Source organism: Triticum aestivum, chromosome 3A, assembly GCF_018294505.1.
Source record: "Triticum aestivum cultivar Chinese Spring chromosome 3A, IWGSC CS RefSeq v2.1, whole genome shotgun sequence".
Lineage (NCBI taxonomy): Eukaryota > Viridiplantae > Streptophyta > Magnoliopsida > Poales > Poaceae > Triticum > Triticum aestivum.
The window spans coordinates 379409282-379435210 of record NC_057800.1 but is presented as its reverse complement, the minus strand read 5'-3'; positions in this window follow the sequence as shown (position 1 = coordinate 379435210).

The following is a 25929-nucleotide window of genomic DNA, read 5'->3' as shown; positions in this document are numbered from 1 at the left end:
AATGCCATAATAGGTAGGTATGGTGGCCGTTTTGAGGAAGGTATATGGTGTGTTTAAGGTACCGGCGAAAGTTGCGCGGTACTAGAGAGGCTAGCAATGGTGGAAGGGCGAGAGTGCGTATAATCCATGGACTCAACATTAGTCATAAAGAACTCACATACTTATTGCAAAAATCTATTAGTCATCGAAACAAAGTACTATGTGCATGCTCCTAGGGGGATAGATTGGTAGGAAAAGACCATCGCTCGTCCCCGACCGCCACTCATAAGGAAGACAATCACTAAATACCTCATGCTCCGACTTCGTTACATAACGGTTCACCATACGTGCATGCTATGGGAATCACCAACCTCAACACAAGTATTTCTACTAATCCACAACTACCCACTAGCATGACTCTAATATCACCATCTTTATATCGCAAAACTATTGCAAGGAATCAAACATATCATATTCAGTGATCTACAAGTTTTATGTAGGATTTTATGACTAACCATGTGAATGACCAGTTCCTGTCATCTCTCTAAATATATATAAGTGAAGCAAGAGAGTTTAATTTTTTCTACAAAATATATGCCCATGCTCTAACAAATATAAGTGAAGCAAAAGAGCATTCTACAAATGGCAGTTTTCTATGTGAAGAGAAACAGGCAATCCAAACTTCAAATGATATAAGTGAAGCACACGAAGCATTCTATAAATCCACACTCAAAAGATATAAGTGAAGTGTACAGAGCATTCCATAAATCAACCAAGGACTATCTCATACCAGCATGGTGCATAAAAGAAAAGTGAAAACTGAATGCAAAAGACGCTCCAAGATTTGCACATATCACATGAACGAAATGAATCCGAAAACATACCGATACTTGTTGAAGAAAGAGGGGATGCCTTCCGGGGCATCCCCAAGCTTAGATGCTTGAGTCTCCTTGAATATTTACTAGGGGTGCCTCGGGCATCCCCAAGCTTGAGCTCTTGCCTCTCTTCCTTCTTCTCACATCGAGACCTTCTCGATCATCGAACACTTCATCCACACAAAACTTCAACAGAAAACTCGGTAAGATCCGTTAGTATAATAAAGCAAATCACTACTCTAAGTACTGTTGAAAAGCAATTAATATTTTTTTTGGCATTGTAGCTACTGTAATATAACTTTTTCATGGCTTAATCCACTGATATAAATCGATAGTTTCATCAAAACAAGCAAACTATGCATCAAAAACAGAATCTGTCTAAAACAGAACAGTCTGTAACAATCAGAACATTCACCATACTTCTGATACTTGGAAAATTCTGAAAAAATTAGGAAAAATAAAAAATTGTATAGAAATACAGTGCAATAAGAATCATAACCATTTGATGTTCCAGTAAAAATTTAAAAATCGAGCACTACAGCCAAAGTTTCTGTCCTGCACCATACAAACCAACAAGCATTGTAAACATCCTAAAGGCAAACCTTGGCACGTTATTTTTATAATACAATGGAATTGTACAAGGGGATAATTATTTTCGTTGAAAAGTTTCTATAATCAAGATTCACAAAGTTTCCATGAGCATCAACAAAGTTCAAGGCTAGCTCCCACTTCAACAATGCTTGTCTCTCTCTCTCTCTCTCACTTTCACTTTCCTTTTTGAAAAAGTTTTGGGTTCCCCTCTTTATTTTTGTTGTTTTTAAACTATATGAAAGCACTCAACAGAAATAAATGACTCTCTAAAACTTCCGGGTTGTCTCCCTGGCAGCGCTTTCTTTAAAGCCATTAAGCTAGACATATAGTGCTCAAGTAGTGAATCCACCCGGATCCCAAGGTATATCAAAGCCAATTCTAATTAGCAATGATTTGTAATTTAGTAGTGAGCACAAAGTAACATGTATCATGTAACAACGAAGTCTAACTCTCTTCCTATGCATCGGCATGTCATAAAAGAACAATTCATGCACACATAGTAAAGGCCAATGCATAGTATAAACAGTTTCTTGCAATTTTATCGTATTGGAAACATAGAGAGGTGGAGATATAGTTCCTCTCTCATAATAATTGCAAGTAGGAGCAGCAAGCACATGCATAGTATATCTGTCAAAATCATCATGTGTAGTAGTAAAAGGCAACCCATCAATATAATCCTTAATAAGCACAAACTTCTCTGATATAGTGTAGTTTGGAGAATTCAAAAAGATAATAGGACTATCATGTGTGGGTGCAATAGCAACAATTTCATGTTTAACATAAGGAACTATAGCAATTTCATCTCCATAAGCATAATTCATATTGGCATCTTGGCCACAAGCATAGCAAGCATCATCAAAAAGGGACATTTCAAAAGAATCAACATGATCATAGCAATTATCATAGCATTCATCCTTCGGTAGGCACAAAGGGAAATTAAACAATGTATGAGTTGAAGAGTTACTCTCATTAGAAGGTGGGCACGGGTGATCAATCCGCTCTTCCTCCTAAAGTTCTTCGCTCTCCTCCTCATCTTTTTCATCCAATGAGCTCATAGTTTCATCAATTTATTTTTCCATAGATTCCTGCAAAATATTAGTCTCTTCTGGGACAGCGGAGACTTTCTCAATAAATGCATCAATATCGGAATTGTATTCATAATTCTCATAACAATATTTAAGGATAGCTAAATTTTCAGGTCTGTAGACAACATCATAAAGATTTTCATATTCTTTGAACACAGATTCAATTTCATAAGCACCCATAAAAGCAACAAATTCTTCTATTTTTTCCACATCATAATAGTCATATATACCTCTAGAATAAGAAGCCAAAGTTTCGTTATCATTAAATTTGCATAAAAAGGGAAGGTGTGGAGACTTCATCCTAGAGCAACAAGTACAATCATATCTCAAGCATAGTTGCCTAGCATACCACTTCAACATATAAATTTGGTCCCATAATAGTTTCCCTTTTTGAGTCAAGCGATAATCCCTAAAGTATTCACGTTGATCCAATGTGTCTCCCATTACCAAATTGAATGGGGTTTTCTCTGGATTATCAAAGTAGTACATAATATCTGTCACATAACGAGCATCGAGGGTTTTAGGAGGTTCCTCATCTCCATGAGTAGCAGGTACTTGTAGCGACCCGACCTCAGATGGTCAAGTCTCTGTGCTTTAGTGTCATCCCTAGATTGATAATGCTGACACACACAGTACACGAAGGATTTATAACAGAGTAGCAATCACACACTTATTACATCGAATGTCTCAAGAGAGAACTTATTACAATAATATGGCTTAAGGACATCTAATACGATAACAGCGGAAGGCTTGGAAGATAAAGTGAGTCCATCAACTCCAACGGCATAGCTGAGCTGCATGGCAACGACCTAACGAACCTTACTCCTCGTCTGAAAAGTCTGCAACATAATACGTTGCAGCCCGAAAACGGGTCAGCACATGGAATATGCTGGCAGTGTAACACAGTAGAGCAAGAACAGAATAATGCTATCACTACATGCATATTTGGCTGGTGAAAAGCTCTATGGTTACAGTTTTGCGAAAAGCCAATTTTTCCCTACAACAAAGGAATAGATTTTATTTAACTATCATGGTAGTTGAAACATCATTGAGAAGGTTCCTCCAACTCAATCCCAATTAAAGTGATTAACAACCCAATAATATTAATTAAGAGTGATGAGATACATGTGATAATCCAAGTACTAGATACTCAAGAATTGTCCATAACCGGGGACATGGCTAACCATGATTAGATTGTACACTCTGCAGAGGTTTGCGCACTTTTCCCCACAAGACTCGATCGCCTCCGTTTGATTTCTCGCACTACATGGTGTTTGAGAAACGGATGACCGAGACACAGTCTTTCAGAAACATTAACTCTCTACTCCGGACAGATCATACCAAACCTACATCCCACTACCTGCTGATATGCCTCTTCAAGAGCTTCACGTAACTTACTCAACTATGCTAGAGCCCATAATAGCTTGTGGCTGCACATGGAAGTTTCTAGCATGAATCATCTCAGTTCCCTTTGAGCCTGGGTGGCGGTCCATAGGAAGATCACACGGGTACTCCGGGATTTCCAAAAAATATAGGCAACACTGGGTACTCTAGGTGCCTCAATCCACCCAGATGTTTGATTAAGTTGCCACCTTAAGTTGAACCATTAATTAATAATCTCACATCTGTTATGGATTTCACTCAAACCCAAACCACGTCTACGGGCATAGCATAGCATAGTAATATAAGCAACGCGTAGAGTAACTCCCAAGGGTTTGAATGTAACAGGGCAATAGGTTCTACCTCATCAGCTACTTCCCAACCCACAAGTTAATGACATCCTAATCATGCAATGTTTGAGGATTGAGACTAATGCATAAAAACTGGGTGATAAAAGGGATATGATCAAAGTGTTACTTGCCTTGTTGACGATCTGCGAAACCTAGGGACTCGTAGTAGCACGCTTCGCACTTCGGGTGTTCTATCGCAAGCAAACAATAGCATACATAAGTAACAAGCAACGATGCACAAGCAAAACTCAAACAAAAGAGGTTGACCATAAGTTTCAACTTAAGAACCCCGGTTCCCAAAAAGAATCAAATCAAATAGAGCAACGAAACTCAAACGGCGAAAGAAAGAAGCTTCATTTACTAATCTGAAACTAGGTCAAATTTTACAGTAGAGAAAACTCGTTTGAGTTGGTTAAGAGGAAAGAGGGTTTCGATACGAAACTCCAGGCGCTTGAATCGCCTGATTCCGACTAACGAGCGAAAAGAAAAACAGAAACTAAGATCGGATCAGAAATCGCGATCAAAGAAAATCGCAGAATAAATCCGATAAAAGAAAACTGACGAACGGACTAACAAACGAGCGTTCGTTGGCTGTTTCTAACGGGCGAAGAACCGTTCCTTAAAACGATCGTTCGGACGAACATCCGCCAAATAGAAGAACCGAGAAAACCCGGTGAATCCTAAAAAAGGATCTAGGGTTCTAAAAAACCGGTCGGTCTTTATAAAAAAACCGGCGGCGGGGCGCGACGGCTACCTCCGGCGAGAGGTCCGGCGGGGCGGCGGCTTAGGGGGCGGCGGCGCTCGGCGGCGGCGCGGGCTGCGGCGACGGCGGCGGCAGGCGGCGGCGGCTTGGCTGCGGCGCGGGCGGCAGTGGTGTGGTGGGGTGTTGGGGGCGGGGGTGGCGGCGTATATGAGGGCGGGGCGGGGCGGCTTGGAGGAGGGGGCAAGACGCGGCGGCGGAGACTCCTAGTCCGAGTCGGCGGTGGCGGCGATAGGCAGCCTGGCGCGGCTGGGCCTTAGGCCCAGTCGGCGCGGGAACCTCTTTTTTTTAAATAATTTCGCTGACCAAAATAAATCCTAAAAAAATAAATAAAAATCTAAAAATGCCAAAATAAATTTTCACTGTCTAAATAAAATATTCAGAACGAGATGAACATTTCTTGGCCCTAAAAATGCAATTTTGGAAAAAGTGCAATTTTTCTAATGCAAACAAAATTGCAATAAAATCAAAATAAAACAATTATTTGGTTTTAATATTTTTCCTCCAATATTTCAATTATCTTGGAGAAGTCATATTATCTCCTCTCATATATTTTAGTGTGAAATATTTTTGGAGAGAAAATAATTAAAACAAAAAATCCTCGATTTCAAGATTTGATAGAGATCAAATTTGAAAACCGGGAAATCCCCAACTCTCTCCGAGGGTCCTTGAGTTGCTTAGGATTTCAAGGATCGCGAGACGAAAAGCGAATAAAATATGATATGCATGGATGACTATGTATAACATTCCAAATTGAAAATTTGGGATGTTACAGTACACCTAACTTTTTTGGTATTTCGTGTTCCGTATCCATAACTAAATATAAAGAACAACTAAGAACAACAAATAAAAATTACTTAGTGATAAAGCAAACAAGCACACATGAGAATATTCACCCCACGCTATGGCTCCCCAGCAACGGCGCCAGAAAAAGGTCTTGATAACCCACAAGTATAGGAGATCGCAAAAGTTTTAGATAAGTAAGAGTGTCGAACCCAACGAGGAGCTAAATGTAGAACAAATATTCCCTCAAGTTCTATCGACCATCGATACAACTCTACGCACGCTTGACGTTCGCTTTACCTAGAACAAGTATGAAACTAGAAGTGCTTTGTAGGTGTTGTTGGATAGGTTTGCAAGATAATAAATATTACGTAAATAAAAAGTAGGGGATGTTTAGGTAAAGACAGAACTAAGTTAGTTTTAGTAGAGAGCTTGTTGTTACGAGAAAGTTATTTGTCCCTAGGCAATAGATAACTAGACTGGTAATCATTATTGCAATTTTATATGAGGGAGAGGCATAAGCTAACATACTTTCTCTACTTGGATCATATGCACTTATGATTGGAACTCTAGAAAGCATCCGCAACTACTAAAGATCATTAAGGTAAAACCCAACCATAGCATTAAAGTATCAAGTCCTCTTTATCCCATACGCAAACAACCTACTTACTCGGGTCTGTGCTTCTGTCACTCACGCCATCCACTATAAGAAAATCATGAACATATTGCAAACCCTACAGCGGGAATCCCTCATGCTTGCGCGGCACGGAGAGCACCATAGGACAGCACCAATAGTAAAACATGCAACTCAAACCAATCACGATCATCAAATAACCCATAGGACAAAACGGATCTACTCAAACATCATAGGATAGCCATACATCATTGGGAAATAATATATAGCGTTGAGCACCATGTTTAAGTAGAGATTACAGCGGGTAAGAGAGAGGTTACACTGTTGCATAGAGGGGGGAAGAGTTAGGGATGATGGCGGTGAAGTTGTTGGTGAAGATTGCAGTGATGATGATGGTCCCCGGTGGCACTCCGGCGCCACCGGAAGTGAGAGGGAGAGAGCCCCCCTCCTTATTCTTCTTCCTTGACCTCCTCCCTAGATGGGAGAAGGGTTTCCTCTCTGGTTCTTGGTCTCCATGGCATGAGAGGGGCGAGAGCCCCTCCGAGATTGGATCTGTCTCTCTCTCTCTCTCTTTGTTTCTGCGTTCTCAGATTCTACTCTTTCACTGTTTCTTATATTCCTAGAGATCCGTAACTCCGATTGGGCTGAAATTTTAACATGATCTCTATCCGGATATTAGCTTTATTGCGGCAAAAGAAGGGCATCAACCGCCTTATGGGGTGTCCATGAGGGTCAGGGGCGCGCCCAGGGGGTAGGGCACGCCCCCTGCCTCTGCCTCCCTCGGGCACCGTCTCGCGTGGATTTTTCTTCCAAAAAATCACATATATTCCAAAAAAATCTCTGTCAGTATTTATCCCGTTTGGACTCGGTTTTATATGGATATTCTGCGAAACAAAAAACATGCAACAAATAGGAACTGGCACTGGGCACTGGATCAATATGTTAGTCCCAAAAATAGTATAAAAATTCGCCAAAAGTATATGAAAGTTGTAGAATATTGGCATGGAACAATAAAAAATTATAGATACGACGGAGACGTAACAAGAGGTCATGACTTTAGTTAATGTTAATCCCACTATTTTGGAAGAGTGTCAACTTTGCATGCATGTGGATCATGTTGAGAATATTTTATATGATAGCTATATTGTTTAATTTGATTACGATCCCACATGTAATTACTATGAGAGAGGGAAATATGGTTGTAGAGATTTTCATGTTGCTAAATTACCTCTCGTTATGTTGAGATTGCTATTGTTTCTTTCCTCTTCCTTGCATATGCTAGTTTTTGCTTGCTATGACAATTTGTTTGCCTATAAGATGACTATGCATAGGAAGTATGTTAGACTTAGATGTGTTTTTTTACATTCTATATGATGCTCTCTTTGTGCTTCAATTCTTGTCTTTCATGTGAGCATCATCGAAATTGTTAATGCCTAGCTAGGGGCGTTAAACGATAGCGCTTGTTGGGAGGCTACCCAATTTATTTTTGTTTCTTGTTTTTGTTCCTGTTCAGTAATAAATAACTCATATAGCTTCTGTTTAGATGTGGTTTTATGTTATTAATTAGTGTTTGTGCCAAGTAGAACCTTTGGGAATACTTGGGGGAAGTCTTTGCGATCTTGCTGTAAAAAACAGAAACTTTAGCACTCACGAGATTTGCTTCCATTTTTTACTGGAGAGTGCGATTAGGTTGATTCTTTTTGAAGATGATTAATAGACAAATTCATCACGTCCAACAATTTATTTCATAATTTTTAGGCTTACAGAATTATTCGAAACCTACAGATTACTACAGACTGTTCTGTTTTTGACAGATTCTGTTTTTCGTGTGTTGTTTGCTTATTTTGATGAATCTATGGCTAGTATCGGGGGGTATGAACCATAGAGAAGTTGGAATACAGTAGGTTTAACACCAATATAAATAAAGAATGAGTTCATTACAGTAACTTGAAGTGGTGGTTTGTTTTCTTATACTAACGGAGCTCATGAGATTTTCTGTTGAGTTTTGTGTTGTAAAGTTTTCAAGTTTTGGGTAAAGATTTGATGGATTTTAGAATAAGGAGTGGCAAGAGCCTAAGCTTGGGGATGACCAAGGCACCCCAAGGTAAAATTCAAGTACAACCAAAAGCCTAAGCTTGGGGATGCCCCGGAAGGCATCCCCTCTTTCGTCTTCGTCCATCGGTAACTTTACTTGAGACTATATTTTTATTCACCACATGATATGTGTTTTGCTTGGAGCGTCTTGTATGATTTGAGTGTTTTCCTTTTAGTTTACCAGAATCATCCTTGCTGTACACACCTTTTTGAGAGACACACATGAATCGGAATTTATTAGAATACTCTATGTGATTCACTTATATCTTTTGAGCTAGACAATTTTGCTCTAGTGCTTCACTTATATCTTTAAGAGCACGGTGGTGGTTTTATTTTATAGAAATTATTGATGTCTCATGCTTCACTTATATTATTTTGAGAGTATTTTAGAACAGCATGGTAATTTTCTTTGGCTATAAAATTAGTCCTAATATGATAGGCATCCAAGATGGGTGTAATAAAAACTTTCATAAAAAGTGCATTGAATACTATGAGAAGTTTGATACTTGATGATTGTTTTGAGATATGAAGATGGTGATATTAGAGTCATGCTAGTTGAGTAGTTGTGAGTTTGAGAAATACTTGTTCTAAAGTTTGTGATTCCCGTAGCATGCACGTATGGCGAACCGTTATGTGATGAAGTCAGAGCATGATTTATTTATTGATTGTCTTCCTTATGAGTGGCGGTCGGGGACGAGCGATGGTCTTTTCCTACAAATCTATCCCCCTAGGAGCATGCGCGTAGTACTTTGTTTTGATAACTAATAGATTTTGCAATAAGTATGTGAGTTGTTTATGACTAATGTTGAGTCCATGGATTATACGCACTCTCACCCTTCCACCATTGCTAGCCTCTCTAGTACCGCGCAACTTTCGCCGGTACCATACACCCACCATATACCTTCCTCAAAACAGCCACTATACCTACCCATTATGGCATTTCCATATCCATTCTGAGATATATTTCCATGCAACTTACCACCGTCCCGTTTGTTATGACATGTTACATCATTGTCATATAACTTTGCATGATCATGTAGTTGACATCATATTTGTGGAAAAGCCACCTTTATAATTCTTGCATACATGTCACTCTTGATTCATTGCATATCTCGGTACACCTCCGGAGGCATTCACATAGAGTCATATTTTGTTCTAGTATCGAGTTGTAATTTTGAGTTGTAAGTAAATAAAAGTGTGATGATCATCGTTATTAGAGCATTGTCCCAAGTGAGGAAAGGATGATGGAGACTATGATTCCCCCACAAGTCGGGATGAGACTCCGGACGAAAAGAAAAAAAAAGAGAAAAGAAAAGAAAAAATAGGCCATAAAAAAGAAAAGGCACAAATAAAAAAATGAGAGAAAAAGAGAGAAGGGACAATGTTACTATCCTTTTACCACACTTGTGCTTCAAAGTAGCACCATGATCTTCATGATAGAGAGTCTCCTATGTTGTCACTTTCATATACTAGTGGGAATTTTACATTATAGAACTTGGCTTGTATATTCCAATGATGGGCTTCCTCAAAATGCCCTAGGTCTTCGTGAGCAAGCGAGCTGGATGCACACCCACTTAGTTTCTTTTGTTGAGCTTTCATACACTTATAGCTCTAGTGCATCCATTGCATGGCAATCCCTACTCACTCACATTAATATCTATTGATGGGCATCTCCATAGCCCGTTGATACGCCTAGTTGATGTGAGCCTATCTTCTCCTTTTTGTCTTCTCCACAACCACCATTCTATTCCACCTATAGTGCTATATCCATGGCTCACGCCCATGTATTGCATGAAGATTGAAAAAGTTTGAGAACATCAAAAGTATGAAACAATTTCTTGGCTTGTCATTGGGGTTGTGCATGATTAAATACTTTGTGTGATGAAGATAGAGCATAGCCAGACTATATGATTTTGTAGGGATAACTTTCTTTGGCCATGTTATTTTGAGAAGACATGACTGCTTTGTTAGTATGCTTGAAGTATTATTATTTTTATGTCAATATTAAACTTTTGTCTTGAATCTTCTGGATCTGAACATTCATGCCACAATAAAGAAAATTACATTGAGAATTATGCTAGGCAGCATTCCACATCAAAAATATGTTTTTATCATTTACCTACTCGAGGACGAGCAGGAATTATGCTTGGGGATGCTTGGTATGTCTCCAACGTATCTATAATTTTCGATTGTTCCATGCTATTATATTATCTATTTTGGATGTTTAATGGGATTTAATATACCCTTTTATATTATTTTTGGGACTAACCTACTAACCAAAGGCCCAGTGCAAATTGCTGTTTTTTGCCTATTTCAGTGTTTCGCAGAAAAGGAATATCAAATGGAATGAAAACAAAATAAAACCTTCAGGGAGTTATTTTTAGAACAAACGTGATCCAAGAGACTTGGAGTGGACGTCAAGAAAGAAGCTAGGAGGCCAAGAGGCAGGAGGGGGCACCCCCACCCTCGTGGGCCCCTCGCAGCTCCATCAACCTACTTCTTCCTCCTATATGTACCCATATACCCTGAAAACATCCAAGAGCACCACGAAACCCTATTTCCACCGCCGCAACCTTCTGTACCCGTGAGATCCCATATTGGGGCCTTTTCCGGCGCTCCGCCGGAGGGAGAATCGATCACGGAGGGCTTCTACATCAACACTATAGCCTCTCCGATGATGTGTGAGTAGTTTACCACAGACCTTCAGGTCCATAGTTATTAGCTAGATGGCTTCTTCTCTCTCTTTGGATCTCAATTAAAAGTTCTCCTCGATTCTCTTGGAGATCTATTTGATGTAATTCTTTTTGCGGTGTGTTTGTCGAGATCCGATGAATTGTGGGTTTATGATCAAGACTATCTATGAACAATATTTTATTCTTCTCTGAATTCTTTTATGTATGATTTAATATCTCTGCAAGTCTCTTAGAATTACCAGTTTGGTTTGGCCTACTAGATTGATCTTTGTTGCAATGGGAGAAGTGCTTAGCTTTGGGTTCAATCTTGCGGTGTCCTTTCCCAGTGACAGTAGGGGCAGCAAGGCACGTATTGTATTGTTGCCATCGAGGATAAAAAGATGGGGTCTATATCATATTTCTTGAGTTTATCCCTCTACATCATGCCATCTTGCCTAATGCGTTACTTTGTTCTTATGAACTTAATAGTCTAGATGCATGCTGGATAGCGGTCGATGTGTGGAGTAATAGTAGTAGATGCAGAATCATTTCGGTCTACTTGTCGCGGACGTGATGCCTATAAACATGACCATGCCTAGACATTCTCATAACTATGCGCTTTTCTATCAATTGCTCGACAGTAATTTGTTCACCCATCGTAGAATTTGCTATCTTGAGAGAAGCCACTAGTGAAACCTATGGCCCCTGGGTCTATCTTCCGTCATATTATTTTCCTATCAATTTGCTATTTCTCTCGTTGTTTATTTTGCAATCTTTATTTTCCAATCTATACAATAAAAATACCAAAAATATTTATCTTATTATCTCTATCAGATCTCACTTTCGTAAGTGACCATGAAGGGATTGACAACCCCTTTATCGCGTTGGTTGCGAGGTTCTAGTTTGTTTGTGGAGGTACTTGGGACTTGCGTGTTACCTCCTAATGGATTGATACCTTGGTTCTCAAAAATTGAGGGAAATGATTACGCTACTTTCCTGCATCACCCATTCCTCTTCAAGGGAAAACCAACGCATCCTCAAGAGGTAGCAAGGACTAGGGAGGCTGCGTCCCTTCCATGATCCGGATAAAATCAAGGTCTGGGCTTGACGCTGGACTGATGGGAGACGAGCGAGATGATTCAGATGTTGACCTATCATCAGGCACTAGACTACTGGCGGAGCTGTCGTCCTTGCTGTTGCTCGACATGGCTGCGGTACGTACACAAACAATGAGAAAGCAAGATTGCAGAGTGTGTGCAAGTGTGTAGCGCGGCCAGCCGGGATGATGAAGATGGTGGACACTGAAGCGGGGTCTGCAAAGAAGAGGAATGTTAATTGAAGCGGAGGATTGACGGATAGAATACTGATATAATCAACCACAATTATTAGTACCCAGTCGCTCCAAAGTCTCGCGGTTGCATAGTTCTCAATGTGATAATTACGCACACACACGTTGAAGCATCCAAATATGAAATAAGCATTTTTCATACTCCCTCTGCACTGGTGACTGCTACTTCTTGAGTTTGCGTTGATTTTCCCTTGAAGAGGAAAGGGTGATGCAATAAAGTAGAGATAAGTATTTCCCTCAGTTAAGAACCAAGGTATCAATCCAGTAGGAGGTACAAGCAAGTCCCCAATGTATGCACCTGCACAAACTAACAAGCACTTGCAGACAACGCGAAAAAGGGGTTGTCAATCCCCTCATGGTCACCTGCAAGAGCGAGATCCAATTGAGTCAGATATAAAAGATAATCAAAAGGCAAAATAAAGTAAATACAAATAAACTGTAGCAAGGTATTTTGGGGTTTTTGGTTTTAGATCTGAAAATATATGATGGAAAATAGATGCGGGGTCCATAGGTTTCACTAGTGGCTTCTCTCTCGAAGAAATCATACGGTGGGTAAACAAATTACTGTTGAGCAACTGATAGAAAGGCGCAAAGTTATGATGATATCTAAGGCAATGATCATGAATATAGGCATCATGTCCGTGACAAGTAGACTGACTCCTGCTTGCATCTACTAATATTACTCCACACATCGACCGACTCCTGCCTGCATCTAGAGTATTAAGTTCATAAGAACAGAGTAACACCTTAAGCAAGATGACATGATGTAGAGGGATAGATCCAATTAATATGGTACAAACCCCATCTTTTTATCCATAATGGCAACAATACAAATATGTGCCTCGCTACCCTACTGTCACTGGGTGAGGACACCGCAAGATTGAACCCATCACAAAGCACGTCTCCCATTGCAAGAAAAATCAATCTAGTTGGCCAAAACAAATAGATAGATTGGAGAGAAATACAAAGCTATCGTAATCATGCATAAAAGAGTTCAGACAAGACTCAAATAATATTCATATATAATCTGATCATAAATCCACAATTCATCGGATCTCAACAAACGCCTCGCAAAAGAAGATTACATCGAATAGATCTCAAAGAACATCAAGGAGAACATTGTATTGAAGATCAAAGAGAGAGAAGAATCCATCTAGCTACTTGCTATGGACCCGTAGGTCTGTTTGAACTACTCACACATCATCGAAAGGGCTGCAAGGTTGTTCGTGTAGAAGCCCTCTGTGATTGAATCCCCCTCCAATGGAGTACCAGAAAAGGCCGCAAGATGGGATCTCACGAGAACAGAAGCTTACGGCGGCGAAAAAGTATTTTTGGTGTGCCCTCTGGTATAGGGGGAATATTTGGGAATTTATAGTGCTGGGGTTAGGGTTAGGAGACCCACAGGGGGGGCACAAGCCCCTGCCCCCAGGGCTTGTGGCCCCCTCGTGGGTCTTCTGGCCTCTTCCCGGAGCTTTGAAGGTGTCTTGTTGTCTAAGCAAAATCATCATAAAGTTCCGTTCCGTTTGGTATTGATTTTCTGTGAAAGTCAAAAATAAGGAAAAAACAGCAAGTGGCACTAGGCACTAGGTTAATAGGTTAGTCCCAAAAATGATATAAAATAGCATATAAATGCATATAAAACATCCAAGATAGATAATATAATAGCATGGAACAGTAAAGAATTATAGATACGTTGGAGACGTATCAAGCATCCCCAAGTTTAATTCTTGCTCGTCCTCGAGTAGATAAATGATAAAAACAAAAATTTTGATGTGGAATGCTACCTAACATATTTATCAATGCAATTTTATTTATTGTGGCATGAACGTTCATATCCATAAGATTCAAAACAAAAGTTCAATATTGACATAAAACAATAATACTTCAAGCATACTAATAAAGCAATCATGTCTTCTGAAAACATCATGGCTAAAGAAAGTTATCCCTCAAAATCATATATCCTTGTCATGCTCTATCTTCATCACATAAATTATTTATCATGCACAACCCCGATGACAAACCAAGCAATTGATTCATACTTTTAATGTTCTCAAGCTTTTTCAACTTTCACGTAATACATGAGCGTGTGCCATGGATATATCACTATAGGTGGAGTGAAGTATGGTGGAGGTTGTGAGGAGAATACAAAAAGGAGAAAGTCTCACATCAACTAGGCAAATTAATGGTCTATGGAGATGCTCATCAATTGTTATATATGTAAGTGAGTAGGGATTGCCATGCAACCGATGCACTAGAGCTATAAGTGTATGAAATCTCAAAAGAAAACTAAGTGGGTGTGCATCCAACTTGCTTGCTCATGAAGACCTAGGGAAATTTGAGGAAGCCCATCATTGGAATATACAAGCCAAGTTCTATAATGAAAAAAAATCCCACTAGTATATGAAAGTGATAAAATAGGAGACGCTCTATCATGAAGAACATGGTGCTACTTTGAAGAACAAGTGTGGAAAAAGGATAGTAACATTGTCCCTTCTCTCTTTTTCTCTCATTCATTTTTCTCTCTCTTTTTTCTTTTGGGCTCTTTGGCTTCTTTTTTATTTTTAAATTTGGGCTTTTGGCCTCTTTTTATTATAAGTCAGGAGTCTCATCCCGACTTGTCGGGGAATCATAGCCTCCATCATCCTTTCCTCGCATAGGATAATGCTCTAATAATGATGATCATCACACTTTTATTTACTTACAACTCAAGAATTACAACTCCATGCTAGAACAAATATATGAATCTATATGAATGCCTCCGGCGGTGTACCGGGATGTGCAATGATCTAGTGTGACATGTATAAAAATTATGTTCGGTTGCCAAGCCACAAATACTATGTCAACTATATGATCACACAAAGTAATATGACAATGATGGTATGTGTCATAATAAATAGAACAGTGGAAGTTGCATGGCAATATATCTCAGAATGGCTATGGAAATGCCATAATAGGTAGGTATGATGGCTATTTTGAGGAAGGGTATATGATGGGTTTAATGCACCAGTGAAAGTTGTGCGGTACTAGAGAGGCTAGCAATGGTGGAAGGGTGAGAGTGCGTATAATCCATGGACTCAACATTAGTCATAAAGAACTCACATACTTATTGCAAAATTTTATTAGCCATTGAAGCAAAGTACTAATACGCATGCTCCTAGGGGGATAGATTGGTAGGAAAAGACCACCGCTCGTCCCCGACCAGCACTAACAAGGAAGACAGTCAAAAATAAATCATCATCCAATTTCATCACATAACGATAGACCATACGTCCTTGCTTCGGGAATCACAAACCTTGACACTAATCCACAATTAATTACTAGCATGACTATAATATCACCATCTTTATATCTCAAAACAAATGCAAGGAATCGAACTTCTCATATATTCAATGCTCTTTATGGAAGTTTTTATTTTATCCCTCTCGGACGCCCATCATATTAGGACCAAATTCATAACCCAAGAAAATTGTCATACTATTTTCAAGAATCTCAAAATAATATAAGTGAAGCATGAGAGTTCATCAATTTCTACAAAATAAAACCACCACTGTGTTCTAAAAAGATATAAGTGAAGGACTAGAGCAACTGCCTAGCTCAAAAGATATAAGTGAAGCACATAGAGTATTCTAATAAATTTACGATTAATGTGTGTCCCTCTAAAAAGGTGTGTACAGAAAGGATGATTGTGGCAAAGTAAAAATCAAAGACTCATATAATACAAGACACTCCAAGAAAAACACATATCATGTGGTGAATAAAAATATAGCCTCAAGTAATTTTACCGATGGATTGAAGACAAAAGAGGGGATGTCATCTGGGGCATCCCCAAGCTTAGATGCTTGGTTGTACTTGAATATTACCTTGAGGTGCTTTGGGCACCCCCAAGCTTAGGATCTTGCCACTCCTTATTCTGTGGTCCATCAAAACTTTACCCAAAACTTGAGAATTTCACAACAGAAAACTCAACATAAAACTCGTAAGATCTATTAGTATAATAAAAGCAAGTCACCACTTAGGTACTGTTGAAAACTCATTCCCATTTTATATTGGTGTTATATCTACTACATTCTAACTTCTCCAGGGTTCATACCCCCAGTACTACCCATAGATTCATCAAAAATAAGAAAACAACACAATGAAAACGGAATCTATCAAAAACAGAACAATCTGTAGTAATCTGGAAACTATCCATACTTTTGTAACTCCACAAATTCCGAAAAATTAGGAAAACTTAGGCAATTTGTATATCAATCTTGTTTAAAAAAATCAGAATTTTATCATGCTCCAGTGAATTTTAACTATTCTGTTATCGGGCGCAAAAGTTTCTGTTTTTCAGCAAGATCAAATCGACTATCACCATAGATCATCCCAAAGGTTTTACTTGACTCAAACACTAATTAAAACACTAAAACACAATTACTACATAATTAATATAGTGTATTTTCATAAAAATAGAAAGGAAAAATATTGGGTTGTCTCCCAACAAGCGCTTTCCTTTAATGCCTTTTATCTAGGCATTGATAATTTTAATGATGCTCACATGAAAGATAGCAACGGAAACACGAAGAGAACATCATAAAGCATGTGAAAACAACTTTAGGTCTAACATAATTCCTATGCATAGGCATTTTATAGGGAAAAGATATATCAAGACAATCAAAAATTAGCATATGCAAGGAAGAGGAAAGAAACAATAGCAATGTCAACATAATGACAGGTAATTTAGTAGCATGAAAAGTTCTACAACCATATTTTACTCTATAATAATAATTGCATGTGGAATCATATTCAAATTCAACAATATAGCTATCACATAAAAAAATTTCTACATGATCCAGATGCATGCAAAGTTGACACTCTTCCAAAACAGTGGGATTATCACCAAATAAAGTCATGACCTCTCCAAGCCCACTTTTATCAAAAATTTCATAAGATTGATCATTCTCCAAAGTTGTGGGATCATTATTACCTAGAGTTGACACTCTTCCAAACCCACTTTCAATATTATTGCAAACATATTTATCATGAGGTTAAATAAATTTTCAAGATCATAAGAATCATTATCACCCCAATCATGGTCATTGCAATAAGTAGTGGACACATCAAAATTAGCATCCCCAAGCTTGGGGTTTTGCATATTATTAGCATAATTGACATTAATAGAATTCCTAATAACATCATTGCAGTCATGCTTTTCATTCAAGGAGCTACCAAGTATGGGTGCAATAGCAATAATTTCATGTTTAACATAAGGAACTATAACAAGTTCGTCTCCATAGGTATCATTAATATTGGCATCATGGCCATAAGACTAGAAAGCATCATGTTCATCAGGGGGGATATTTCAATCAAATCAATGGAATCACAATTATCTATAGATTCATGCATATCATCATTTTCTTCCAAAGCAGCAGACATTCTCTCAATAAATTCTTTAACATATGCATTATGAGCATAGTTTTCATAGCAATTTTAAGTATGTCAAAATTTTCAGATTTGTAGAGAGTAATATCATACTTTTCAATCAAAGAAGCAACTTCATAAGCACCCTTAAAAGCAAACAATTCTTCAATTTGTTCGATATCATAGTAACTATAAACACCTTTGGCATAAGAAGATAAGATTTCATTATCATTAAACTCACATATGTAGGTAAGGTGTTTTTTAGGGTTCTCTGAGCAACAAGTAAAATCAGAAATTTCACATAGATTAAAAGCATAGCATAGCAAACAATTTATTTGATTCCATAAGAGTCCCCCTTTTTGGGACAAATGATGACGCACAAAATAAGCATGCTCATCTAATGATTTTCCCTCAACTAAATTAGTTGGGGTTTCAGCACCAGCACATATGGATTGAACATGATTCAAGTAGAAAACTTTAAGTGGATCCATAAACCTTTTGCTTTCTGATTTGCAATAAACACACAATTATACCAAGCAAACAAGGAAACAAACCAAGTAAGACATAACGACAAACGAAAAGAAGGCAAATTTTTTTGTGCTTTTCTGAAAACATTTTAGAAGTGGGGGAGAAAAAAAGAGAGGCAAATGGCAAATAATGTAAGTGCAAGAGATGAGAGTTTATGATAGGTACTTGGTAGGCTTCATGTAGAACCTCCCCGAAAACGGTGCCAGAAATTCTTCCTGCTACTTCATGAGGTTGCGTTTATTTTTCCCTTGAAGAGGAAAGGGTGATGCAGCAAAGCAGAGATAAGTATTTCCCTTAGTTAAGAACGAAGGTTTCAATCCAATAGGAGGTACAAGCAAGTCCCCAATATATGCACCTACACAAACTAAAAAACACTTGTACACAACGCGAAAAAGGGGTTGTCAATCCCTTCACAGTCACTTGCAAGAGTGAGATCTAATAGACATAGATATAAAAGATAATTAAATGGCAAAATAAAGTAAATACAAATAAAGTGCAGCAAGGTATTTTTGGGTTTTTGGTTTTATAGGTCTGAAAATATATGATGGAAAATAGACCCGGGGGCTATAGGTTTCACTAGGGCTTCTCTCTCGAAGAAAGCATATGGTGTGTAAACAAATTACTATTGATCAATTGATAGAAAAACGCAAAAAGTTATGACGATATCTAAGGCAATGGTCATGAATATAGGCATCATGTCCGTGACAAGTAGACCAACTCCTGCCTGCATCCACTAATATTACTCCACACATCGACTGACTCCTGCCTGCATCTAGAGTATTAAGTTCATAAGATCAGAGTAACGCCTTAAGCAAGATGACATGATATAGAGGGATATATCCAATAAATATGGTAAAACCCCCATCTTTTTATCCTTGATGGCAACAATACAAGTACGTGCCTCGCTACCGATATGTATCCAATGTATCTATAATTTTTTATTGTTCCATGCTGTTATATTATCATTCTTGGATGTTCTACAATCATTTTATAGCAACTTTATATCATTTTTTGGGACTAACCTATTTGAGACAGTGCCCAGTGCCAGTTGATGTTTTTTGCTTGTTTTTTACTTCGCATAAAATCAATACCAAACGGAGTCCAAACAGAGTTAAACTTTTTGAAGGATTTTTCTGGGCCAGAAGACACATGATGGGCCAAAGAAGTACCCGAGGGGGGCACAACCCACTAGGGCACGCCCGAGGGCCCAGGCACGCCCAGGTGGATTGTGCCCACTTCGGTGGCCTCCCGCACCGCCTTGATGTCGCTTGAAGCTACATCGGTTTTTCCCCAAAGAGGAAGGGATGATGCAACACAAGGGCGGTAGGTATTTCCCTCAAATATGAAACCAAGGTTATCGAACCAGTAGGAGAACCAAGCAACACAGCGTAAACAACCCCTACACACAAATAACAACCACTCGCAACCCGACGTGTTAAAGGGGTTATCAATCCCTTTCGGGTATCCACGCCAGAAAGGGCGTGTGGATGGGAGAGAGTTGTAAATATTGATAGATCGAACACCAAATAAAATAAATTGCAGCAAGGTATTTTTGTGCTTTTGGTTTAATAGATCTAAAAATAAAAGCAAATAAAAATAGACCACGAAGGCAAATAATATGAGAAAGAGACCCGGGAGCCGTAGGTTTCACTAGTGGCTTCTCTCTCTCTCGAAATAGCAAACGGTGGGTGAACAAATTACTGTTGGGCAATTGATAGGACCTCAAATAATTATGATCATATCCAAGAAATGATCATTACATAGGCATCACGTCCAAGATTAGTAGACCGACTCCTGCCTGCATCTACTACTATTACTCCACACATCGACCGCTATCCAGCATGCATCTAGTGTATTAAGTTCATGGGAAAATGGAGTAATGCAATAAGAACGATGACATGATGTAGACGAGATCCATTTATCTATGGCGGTAGATATAGATCCCATCTTTTTATCCTTAGTAGCAACGATACATACGTGTCGGTTCCCTTTGTCACTAGGATCAAGCACCGTAAGATCAAACCCACTACCGGGCATCTCTTCCCATTGCAAGATAAATAGATCAAGTTGGACAGAAAAAAACCAAATATCAGAGAAGAAATATGAGGCTATAAGAGATCATGCATAAAAGAGATCAAAGAAACTCAAATACTTTCATGGATATAAAAAGATAGATCTGATCATAAACTCAAAGTTCATCGATCCCAACAAACACACCGCAAAAGAGTTACATCATATGGATCTCCAAGAGACCATTGTATTAAGAATCAAGAGAGAGAGAGAGATGAAGCCATCTAGCTACTAACTACGGACCCGAAGGTCTACAAAGAACTACTCACGCATCATCGGAGAGGCACAAATGGAAGTGGTGAACCCCTCCGTGATGGTATCTAGATTGGATCTGGTGGTTCTAGAGTCTGCGGTGGCTAGATGAATATTTCGTTGACTCCCCTAGGGTTTCTAGAATATTGGTGTATTTATAGAGCAAAGAGGCGGTCCGGGGGGCACCTGAGGTGGGCACAACCCACCAGGGCGCACCTGGGCCTCCTGGCGCGCCCTGGTGGGTTGTGCCCCCCTCGGGGCACCCCCAGGTGCAGCCAGGGCCTGTTTTGTTCCTTTTGGCCCATAAAAATTCTCCATAAAGTTTCATGGCATTTGGACACCATTTGATATTGATTTTCTGCGATGTAAAAAATATGGAAAAAACAACAACTAGCACTTGGCACTATGTCAATAGGTTAGTACCAATAAATGATATAAAATGATTATAAAACATCCAAGATTGTTAATAAAACAACATGGAATAATCAAAAATTATAGATACGTTGGAGACATATCACGCCTCTTTGCTCTATAAATACCCCAATATTCCAACAACCCTAGGGGAGTCGACGAAACACAATTCCAGCCACCGCAAGTTCCAGAAACCATAGATCCAATCTAGACACCATCACAAAGGGGTTCATCATCCTCATTGGTGCCTCTCCGATGATGCGTGAGTACTTCATTGTAGACCTACGGATCCGTAGTTAGTAGCTAGATGGCTTCCTCTCTCTCTCTTTTGATTCTCAATACAATGGTCTCTTGGAGATCTATTTGATGTTACTCTTTTTGCGGTGTGTTTGTTGGGATCTGATGAACTTTGAGTTTATGATCAGATCTATGTTTTTATCCATGAAAGTGATTTGAGTCTTTTGATCTCTTACATGCATGATTACTTATAGCCTCGTATTTCTTCTTCGAATCTTTGGTTTAGTTACTTCGACTAGATCGATTTTTCTTGCCATGGGAAGAGGTGCTTGGTGATGGGTTCGATCTTACGGTGCATAGTCCTAGTGAAAGAAGGGGAAATGACATGTATGTATCATTGCTATTAAGGATAACAAGATGGGGTCTATTCCTATATGAGTAGATCATGTCTACATCATGTCATCGTTCTTATTGCATTACTCCATTTCTCCATGAACTTAATACACTAGATGCATGCTGGATAGCGGTCGATGTGTGGAGTAATAGTAGTAGGTGCAGGCAGGAGTCGGTCTACTATTCTTGGACGTGATGCCTATATAATGATCATTGCCTGGATATCGTGATAATTATTTGAAGTTCTATCAATTGCCAAACAGTAATTTGTTTACCCATTGTATGCTATTTTTCTCGAATCAAGCCACTAATGAAATCTACGGTCCCCGAGTCTCTTCATTATCATATTTGCCTTCGAGATCTATTTTTATTTTCTTTTATTTTCAGATCTATTAATCCAAAAACCCAAAAATACCTTGCTGCATTTTTTATTTATTTATTTTTATCTCGCGTTCCCGCGAGATCTATTTATCCGATCTAATACAATTTTATCTATCTTTTTACCCAGGAGCGATTGACAACCCCTCTTTTACATCGGGTTGCAAGTATTTGTTCTTTGTGTGCAGGTGTCGTTCACGTAGTGTTGCGTGGTTCTCCTACTGGTTCGATAACCTTGGTCTCATCACTATGGGAAGTACCTACGGTAGTTGTGCTGCATCATCCCTTCCTCTTTGGGGAAATACCGACGTAGTTCAAGCCGCATTAGCAACCCCTACTATAACTGGGTGAGGACACTGCAAGATTGAACCCATCACAAAGCACCTCTCCCATTGCAAGAAAAACCAATCAAGTTGGCCAAACCAAATCGATAGATCAAAGAAAATACAAAGCTATCTTAATCACGCATAAAAGAGTTCAGACAAGACTCAAATAATATTCATACATAATCTGATCATATATCCACAATTCATTGGATGTCAACAAACGCACCGCAAAAGAAGATTACATCGAATAGGTCTCCAAGAACATCAAGGAGAACATTATATTGAAGATCAATGAGAGAGAAGCCATCTAGCTTCTAGCTATGGACCCTTAGGTCTGTGTAAACTACTCACACATCATCGGAATGGCAGCAAGGTTGGTGTAGAGGCCCTCCGTGATCGAATTCCCCTCCGGCAGAGTATCGTAAAAGGCCCCAAGATGGTATCTCACGAGAACAGATGCTTGCAGTGGCGGAAAACTATTTTTGGTGTACCCTCTGGTATAGGGGGGATATTTGGGAATTTATAGTGTTGGGGTTAGGGTTAGGAGAGCCATGGGGGGCCCGTGAGCCCCCTGGCCGCGACCCCCTAGGGCTTGTGGCCCCCTCGTGGGCCATCTGGCCTCTTCCTGAAGCTTCGTAGGTCTCTTATTGTCCAAGAAATATCATCATAAAGGTTCGTTCCGTTTGGACTCTGTTTGGTATTGATTTTTTGTAGAAGTCAAAAACAAGGAAAAAACAACAACTGCCACTGGGCACTAGATTAATAGGTTAGTCTCAAAAAATGATATAATATAGCATATAAATGCATATAAAACATCCAATATAGATAATATAATAGCATGGAACAATCAAAAATTATAGATACATTGGAGACATATCAGTGACCACGGTGGGGGGAAACGAGACAACTTGATGTTCATTTGCTAATCAATACCATTGCGTGTAGAGAATTGACCATTGCATGTTATGCTAAGTAGTCTGAAGTCAATGAATGCATACAAGCCCCACGACTCCTATTGGCTGATTTCTCTTTTCAGGGCAAAAAACAGGGAATGCGTTTTTGGATTATTTGGTTTCGTAATGTGACTTATGCACCGGTATGAAGGGAGTAGGACAGTTGGCAAGAAATACATTGAGCTCTTCTTATTGATGAAGACAATAATAATCAAACAAAACCCCTAAGCATCATTTCAAACAGCGCATAGAAGATGGCTAATGCGACAACCACAACTACACATGCTAGTTGCTTCTTGTCTCTTGCTTTCATCTGTTGCATGTCATTGATTCTTTCTTGCTTTATCGTACTGATTGTACACTCCAGATCAGTCAGTTTCTTCTTCAACTTTATGTTGTCTTCTCTGAGTAACACTACGAGCCCTGCCATGCCATTTGTCGGGGGTTTGGCGCGACATATGCCAAAGGATGGCTAATCATGATGGGGGCTAGTAAGACGTCGTCGCTGCCAGGAAACGGGATGAGGCGAAGACATGCACGCCGGCGAATCTTACCCAAGTTCAGGTCTCTCCTAGGAGATAACACCCCTAGTCCTGCTCTGTGGGGTCTCCTCATGATCACTAAGGCACTGGCAAGTACAATGGTGCTCCTCGAGTTGTATGCGAGAGGTGGAAGAAGGCAGGGCTAGCTTCCTCCTCTCTCTATGTGTGTCTAGATAGGGCTCAGAACCCTTTGCATGGGTGCCCTAGGGGTTTATATAGGCCTTCCCCCCAGGGGTACAATGGTAATCTCGCCGGGTGTAGGACCCGATTGTTAGTGTCTTCTGTCGCTGGCTCCTCCGCCGGCCGCTGGGGCCCGCCACCTGGTGGGCCCTGCCGGCTGGTCTGGTACGGAGCCGACAGGCCGCCTCCGCCGCTTATAGGTCTGGCTGGCTACTTGTTACTGTAGCTGTAATGCTAATGACGCATGCTTGGTCGGGGGGCATGCCTACAGTCCCGCCGTCTGGTGGGAGATCACTGTAGCCGCACTATGTCTCCTCTGGTTTGATGGCGCGTGGACTCCGAGGGAAAAGTGGGCCGCCTGCTGGAGGCCGGCCTCCCTCGGGTCCGACTGGTCAGGTGCCGCCGCTCTCTGGGTTCTCGCTGCCTGGTAGGGCCCACCGCCTGCAGGCCGTACCGACAGGCCGCCGTGGGAACAGGGTTCCGCTTGACAGTGGCGACATCAAGGGCGGGATGGCAACAGTGTCGCGCTGTCCGGAGGTCTCGGCCGGTATGCTGTAGCCTCATCGCGTCTTGTCTTCTTTATGAGGGCGCAGACTTTGAGGGTGCCGTGGGCCGCCTGCCAGGAGCCGGCCTCTCTGAAGGCCGCCTGCTGGGAGGCGGCTCGTCTTGGGATCGTCTTCTGGTACTTTGGCCGTCCTCTGGCAGCCGACCGCTTTTGAGCTAGCCAGCCGCCAGAAGGCGGCGCTTCATCCTTGATGCTTGTTGGGCGCAGCCGGCCCAAATGTCATGAAATGCTCAGGGACTCGAGCGAGGCTACCCGTGGTCCATTACCCCGACAGTAGTCCCCGAAGCTGGTGAGGCAGCGCGATTGTCGAGCCGAGATGCCTCAGCAGTTTCCTTCTCCGCATATTCTTGCCGAATGCTTCATCCGCCTTCTGGTGTGCCGCCTGTTGGAGGTCATCCATGACCAGGCGGATGCGTCTGATGATCTTGAAATGTCAGGGCGGGAAGATAGGTGGTGTGCCCTCTAAGCCTCTAGCCCACCGCCCGCAGCGAGCGCGCCACGCGGTGCCAGCTAGCCGGGCCAGCCTGCCACCCCACGCACGCGATGGGACGCGACAGCAAGCTGGGCCCGCCATGACCGGGCCTTGGCGTGCTGGCGGATCTGTTGCGGCCGAGGCAGACCGTTGTGATTCCGCGCGGAGTTACTACGCACAGTAACTCGCGCAATAATTGTGGGAACGTGGGGTCGTGGGCGCAGTTAATCCCACGATCCCACGGCCCGCCCCCTCGGCTTCGCAGCCCAGGGGCTATAAGTAGGGGGAAAGAGGGGGAGCGGCGGAGCACGCGCGCCCTCCTCCCCTTTGCCATCTTCATCCCCCTCCTCTTCGTTGCCGCCGCACTCCTGCGCTTTACCAAAGCACCGCCGTAGCTCGTCGCTGGCAGCCTCCTCAGCGCCAAGCTTCTTGCTTCGCTGCGAACCTTGCCTCTGCCGCCATGCCGTTTCCCCGCCGGGTCCAGTCTCCATGACGCGCGAGAAGGGAGGGGACTGGGATGGCTCGGTCGTCATCGCCGACCACCTCTCCTTCCTTCGCGCCACACGACGGCTGCCCGGCGCGGCCTACGTCAAGGTGCGCGTTCCGCAAGAGGAGGAGATCTTGTCGGCGCCGCAGGGAGGCGAGCGGGTCATCTTCCGCTTGCACTT